This window comes from Callorhinchus milii, unplaced genomic scaffold (genome assembly GCF_018977255.1).
Source record: "Callorhinchus milii isolate IMCB2004 unplaced genomic scaffold, IMCB_Cmil_1.0 Scaffold5, whole genome shotgun sequence".
NCBI classification, from domain to species: Eukaryota; Metazoa; Chordata; class Chondrichthyes; order Chimaeriformes; family Callorhinchidae; genus Callorhinchus; species Callorhinchus milii.
In genome coordinates this window covers 55,282,876-55,289,636 of record NW_024704746.1, presented here as the reverse complement: position 1 = coordinate 55,289,636, position 6,761 = coordinate 55,282,876, and positions in this window count along the sequence as shown.

Genomic DNA, 6,761 nt, shown 5'->3' with positions numbered 1-6,761 from the left:
TGTGTGGAGGGTGGGGGCTGATGTTGTGGGTTCTGATGTCTGTTCAGTGGTGTGTTGGGCATTGCCAGAGGTGGCATTCTTCGGATAAGAAGTTAAACTGAGTCTGCCTGTTGATAGAGATGTTAAAGATCTCATGGCACAATTCCCTGCAGCTTAATGGTTAGACCACACGCCTCGTAAGCGAGATGACCTGAGGTTGATTCCTGGGCAGGGCGAAACTTTGGGCAACTTTCCTAACGCCACACACTTCTCTTTACTTAGCAGTAAGTAGGAACCTGGTGGTTAGTCGATTGGCGGATCGCTTTTCTGGGGGTAATGACCTCTTTAAAAAAAATTGGTCACTTAATCCATGACCGTTTCTGGGACGCTGCTGTGCGCAATTAACTGCCGGGATTCACCCACAAACTATATAATCTACTCAGTATATTCTGTGAAGCGCTTTTTAAAAAAAATCCTCTGCACCCACCCTAGGGCTCGCATCAGGGAACACCATGTTCCTATTGGGTTGGCTGCCCCAGCCCCAGCCTATGGGCTAATGTCGTCCACCTGACCGCTCCCTCCCCCCTCCTCCCTCCCCCCAAACCCTCCCCCCTCGGCATCTCTCCCGCTCTGTCCTCCTCTCTCTCCGTACCCCTTGCCTTCTATCCTCACTTGACCCTCCCACAACCTCCCTCTGTTCCAGCCTGGGAATCCTCCGCCGGGCTCACCGTGGAACTCGGCGTTGGCTGTCCAGCAGCAGCCACACCGACTGCCCCATTCCCCACCACTCTCGCCAGCCACCCCAGACACAGACCCAGGGTGCCAACCTCTCCTCCCTCATCCCCATCCCCCCCACCTCTGCTTCACAACCTGGACCCTCTCCCTCCCCACACACCCTTCTGTCAACCACTCCCTCCACATCGGACTACAAAAAGTCCACTCCCTCTGTAATAAGGCCCTGGTCATCATCGATCTCATCCTTGATGAGAGCGTTGGCATCATGGCCTTAACTGAAACCTGGCTCACCCCAAGTGACACCTTCCCCCTCACGGAGGCCACACCACCCGGCTACACCTCCCACCACCTAACGGCCGTGGCAGAGGTGTAGCCCTTATCTCAAGGACACCACTTGCCCTATCCCCCTACTCCTCTGGCTCTTTCCCCTCTTTTGAGCACCTCACCTTCTCCCACCCCTCCCATCTCTCACTCAAAATCCTCCTCCTCTACCGGCCCCCTAAAACCTCTCCCACCTTCATCTCCGACACTTCTAACCTCCTAATATCTCTCTGCCTCTGCTCTGATCGTCTCATCATCCTGGGCGACTTCAACCTGCACTTCACCCCCTCCTGCTCTACCTCCTCGGACTTCTCCTCTCTCCTCTCTTCGCTCAACTTTTCCCTCCACATCAACTCCGCCACTCATGTTCATGGCCACCCACTCGACTTGGTGATCACCCGGGACCTCAGTGTCTCGGATGTCACCATTACCGATAAGGCCATCTCCGATCACACTTAATCTCCTTCACCACCTCCACCCCTCTCCCTACCTCCACCAGACCCACCACCATCTTCTACCGCCCCTGGAAGAAATTACCCCCACAATCTCTAACCGCTGCCTTGGAGTCCTCTGAACTCCTCTCCCTCTGGCCTTCATCCTTCACCGAACCCTCTTTTGCTCTCACCCTCCTCCACAACACCCTCTCCTCCACACTCAACACTCTTGCCCCCATCACCTCCCATACTGTCTCCTACTCTCGCTCCTCCCCCTAGTTCACCACCCACCTCCGTTCATTGAAGAGCCAGGTGCGGGCCGTTGAACGCACCTGCCTCAAATCTGGCCTAACGGTCCACCGACAAATCTGGCTGGACCTCCTCAAAACCTACCGCTCCACTCTAGCCTCGGCCAAGTCGTCCTTCTACTCCAGGATAATCCTGGAGGCGAAGAACAACCCCAGGCTTCTGTTCTCCACCACATCCCGACTCCTCCGTCCCCCCCGCCACCCCGCGCAGGTCATCTCCTCCAACCTTCACTGCGAGGAGATGCTGGATTTCCTTGAATCCAAAATCAAGGGAATCCGCTCCGCGATCACTGCCCCTCCAACTTCCACCCACCACCCCTTCCATCCCACACTCCGAATCCTACGCATCCTCCCCTACACACCTTCGAACCCGTTTCCCCGCCCTCTGTCACCAACCTCATCCTGTCCTTGAAACCCACCACCTGCTCCCTGGCCCCCATCCCCACTCCACTCCTTATCTCTCAGCTCCACCTCCTTGCCCCACTTCTCACAGACACCATTAACCTGTCCCTCTCCTCTGGCTCTGTTCCCATTCCCCTCAAAACTGCCACCATCACTCCAATACTGAAAAAACCCTCCCTTGATGCATCGCAGCTATCAAGCTACCAGCCCATCTCCAAACTCCCCTTCCTGTCCAAGGTTCTTGAAAGAGTCGTCGCCTCCCAGTTGCGCTCTTTCCTCTCCACCCATTCACTTTTTGAACCCCTCCAGTCGGGTTTCCGTGCTGCCCATAGCACGGAAACTGCCCTGGTCAAGGTCACCAATGACATCTTGACCATCTGCGACCAGGGCTCCCTCTGCCTCCTCGTCCTCCTCGACCTATCGGCAGCATTCGATACGGTCGACCACTCTATCCTCCTCCACCGCTTGTCCTCCCACCTCAACCTTCAACGCCCTGTCCTTGAGTGGTTTAGGTCATACCTCTCCCACCGTCTTCATTTTGTCTCCGCTAATGGCTTTACCTCCACCCCCCGCATTTTCTCGTGTGGTGTCCCTCAGGGCTCTGTCCTCGGTCCCCTCCTCTTCACCCTCTATATGCTCCCCCTTGGTGACATCATCCGCAGACATGGGGTTAACTTCCACATGTATGCGGATGACACCCAACTCTACCTTTCCTCTTCTACCCTCAACTCCACGACCACCGATGTCCTGACAGCTGCCTGTCCGACATCGAGTCCTGGACGAGAGACAACTTTCTTCAGCTCAACGTGCGCAAAACTGAGGCCCTCCTGATTGGCTCACGTCAGCACCTCCGCACCTCAGGGGCTGACAGCATCCAAGGCTGCACTCTCCACCTCTCAAAGCCAGTCAGGAACATTGGCGTTCTGTTCAACCCTGAGCTGTCCTTTCTCCCTCATATTCACGCCACAACTGGCACCGCCTTCCACCACCTCCGGAACATCGCCAGACTACGGCACTACCTCACCCCTCACGCTGCTGAAACTCTGGTCCACGCCTTTATCACCTCAAGGCTGGACTATGGGAACTCTCTCCTCGCCGGCCTTCCCGGCACCTCCCTCCACAAGCTGCAGGTCATTCAGAACTCTGCAGCTCGTGTACTGTCCCGCACCAGGCTTCGGACCACATCACTCCCACCCTCGCTCGCCTCCACTGGCTCCCCATCCCCCAGAGGATCAAATTCAAGATCCTCATCCTCACCTACAAGGCCATTCACGGCCTCGCTCCCTCCTACCTCTCTGACCTACTATCCCCCTACTTACCTGCCCGTACCCTCCGTTCCTCTGGCTCCGGTCTGCTCCACATCCCCCGCCCTAACCGCCCTACCATCGGTGGCCGGGCCTTCAGCCTCTCAGCCCCTAGGCTCTGGAACTCTATCCCCCAGTGCCTTCGCCTTGCCTCCTCCCTTTCCTCCTTCAAGGCCGGTCTCAAGACCTTTCTCTTCAACCGTGCCTTCACCTCCCCTCTTGACTCTCTACCCCCTCCTCGCTCCCTCCCTTCCCTCCCCTCTCTCTGACCATTTCCCCCCAAGGCTCGGGTCCCGACCCAACTGTCCAGTGCCTTGGGACGTCCTCCCGACGTGAAAGGCGCTCTATAAATGCAATCTTGTTGTGTTGTTGTCTCAAAGAAATGATAACAACAACTGCATTTATATTGCACCCTTCACGCTGGATGGCATCTGAGCTCTTAACAGTAGCAGACCCCGATGCCAAGCCAACGGGAGAGGAAGGTGACCGTAGGTATGGATGAAGAGGAAGGTCTTCAAGAGCAAACAGAAATGGGGAGAGAAGGGGCAAGGTAAAGGGATTGAGGGAGAGAGTTTCACAGCTTCAGCCTCTCTGCCCCACACTCTGGAACTCCATCCCACGATCCCTTCACCTCACTTCCTCCCTTGCCTCCTTCAAGGCTAGTCTCAAGACCCTTCTTTTCGACCGTGCCTTTGGTCTTCCTCCCACCTCTCTGCCTTCCCTCACCCCTACACCACCCCTCCCCCATGCTCAGACCCCGACACCTGACTGTTCAGTGGTTTGGGATGTCCTCCTGACATGAAAGGCCCTCTATAAATGTAATTTTATTGTTGTTGTTGTTGCAGTGGCTGAAAGCATGGCTGCCGATGGTGGGCAGAGGGTCCAGGGAACCAGGAGGAGGCCGGAGCCAGTCGAGCAGAGGCAGTGAGTGGGTAGTTGTGTCGGGAGAGAACAGGTTAGAGAGACAGTGGGGTGCCAGGGCATGAAGGGATTTAAATACAAGAGTCAGGATGTTGAAATCGATCCATTCTGTGATGGAGCCAATGGAGCTTGTCAAGGACTGGGGTAATGGAGGGTCGGAGTTTAGTGCTGGTGAGAATGCGGGCGGTGGAGTTTTGAATTAGTTAAATTTTGTGAATGTTGGAGCAAGGGAGACCAGCGAGGATACCATTCGAGTAGTCGAGGCGGGAGGTGACGAAGGTGTGGACCAGGGTTTCAATAGCTTTTGGAGCGAGATAAGAATGGGAGCGATCAATGAGGTGGAGGTGCAGGTCCTGGCCAGGGACCGGTGTGCAGTATGAAGAATAGCTGGGGATCGGGTTCAGTGAGTGTCAGGGAGAGATCGGGACGAGTGAAGAGGTCTGAACTGTAGTGTGAAGAGGTCTGAACTACAGGATTAGGCGCTATATCAAATGCAAGGATTATTATTATACTCAAAAAGAGAAGGGAGTTTCTACCAGTGTTCTAGCCTACAATCCATCCAGATAAAATTGATCATTCACTTCATTGCTGTGTGTGTGGGGGACATTGCTGTGCACAAATTGGTTGTGTGTTTGACCACAAAATACACAATCATGCCACTTTACAGTATATTCTGTGAAGCATTTTGAGATGTCCTCCCCATGTGAGAGGTGTTAAATTAAATGTAAGGGTCATCATTTCTACTGCTTTTAGATATCCAATTGTTTCCATTCCAAATCAAGGGTGTGTTAGTAGCTTCTTTATTTGTCAATCCAAGCTCTCAATAATCCACCACATCCTTTGTCCCACTCTCAGTACTCAGTACTTCTGTACTTCCTGCCGTTTTTCCTTTTGTGTTCATTGTCAATTTACTCTTAAAAGAGTATCCAACATATCATGCCTCCCAGGTCTCTTTCAAAGCCCCTTGCCAAGTTGTATCCCATCCATTAATTAAATTGCACAAACAAAGTTAATCTTCAAAATGGTCTCAGTTCAACCAATTTCATTAAACATTTGCTGAAAAAATACGGCTTTAAAAAAGCTTTCCATATAATTTGCTTTCCATATGAGACGAATATCTTAAAAAGAGTCAGCTACAGAGTCAGCTTCATGGGACAGAAATGATTGCTCTTGAGGGAGCTGGCACAAACACGATTAGATGAAGGCCATCTATATCATAGATTTTTATGGTTCTCTGTCACTAATTCCCATCACTAATTCATGTGGCACTATCTTACTACAAAACATTATCAACGTAGACTGAATCATGTCCTAAATGATTTTTCAACATATCACTGATTCAGCAGGGTGACAATATCAACTTTTAACATTAAAATGAGAAAGGTTGTGTTTGTTTTTCCAGATTTAATACAGAAATTTGATTTCTATCCAGAATAACATTATTGATGCAATAATTAAATTAATATGATCAATGAAAAAATGTAACTCCCATGTAACTCCTCAAATTATAGTGTAACATTTCAATGGATTATAATCTTGACACAGTACTTTAGGGTAGAGTTAGCTCAAGATTTCTAAATGCATTTTCAATAAACTTATAATAACAAAAAAAAGCCTTTCTATGCTTCTTTACTACAGCAGGAGAAAAAAGTATGCAGTATAATTCCTCATAAATCAGCCTTTTGGGATATAAAATACTTCTCCACATCCAAATGCCTGAGGGTGACATTTTCTGTTTTAATTGGAAGTATCTGAGGTGTGTCTTTACTTGTTGTGCATCGTCTCGTAAGTCATACGTTTCTTAAATGCTTAGCAAAGACAAGGTAGGTAGTCAGAATTATATCGTAAAATGTGTAAATTAAAATGCATATAACTGTAAACATATCCGACAGTGGTTTTGTTTTATTTGTGCTTTACTTTGTGATCAACTTATACTAGTTCGGATTTGTTTTAATGCTTTATAGATTTTACACAAGACACTGATTTTTTACAACTTGAACTGAAACAGTTATTTTTGCAATATTTTCTTCACAAAAGTAGTATTAAACTTCAATTATTTATCTGTTACAAATATTCTTGTAAATGTGGATTATAGCTAAGATTACTATTCCAATTTTAGAGGTAGGTTAACAGTAAAATCTGGGTATTCCTTCAGACCTTTGTTTAACATATCAAGCATGTAAAAGTACCAAGAGCATTATACCGTTGAATGTCTATGACCTTTATTCAAATTAATTTGCAATAATAATTCAACAAAAGGTTTGTAGCGGAGAGTTTCAAATTCAAATTAATGTGGCTCCTAATTCATAAACTACTTTAGTGTGAGTATAATGAAAATTGTTAATTTTTTTCTTTGT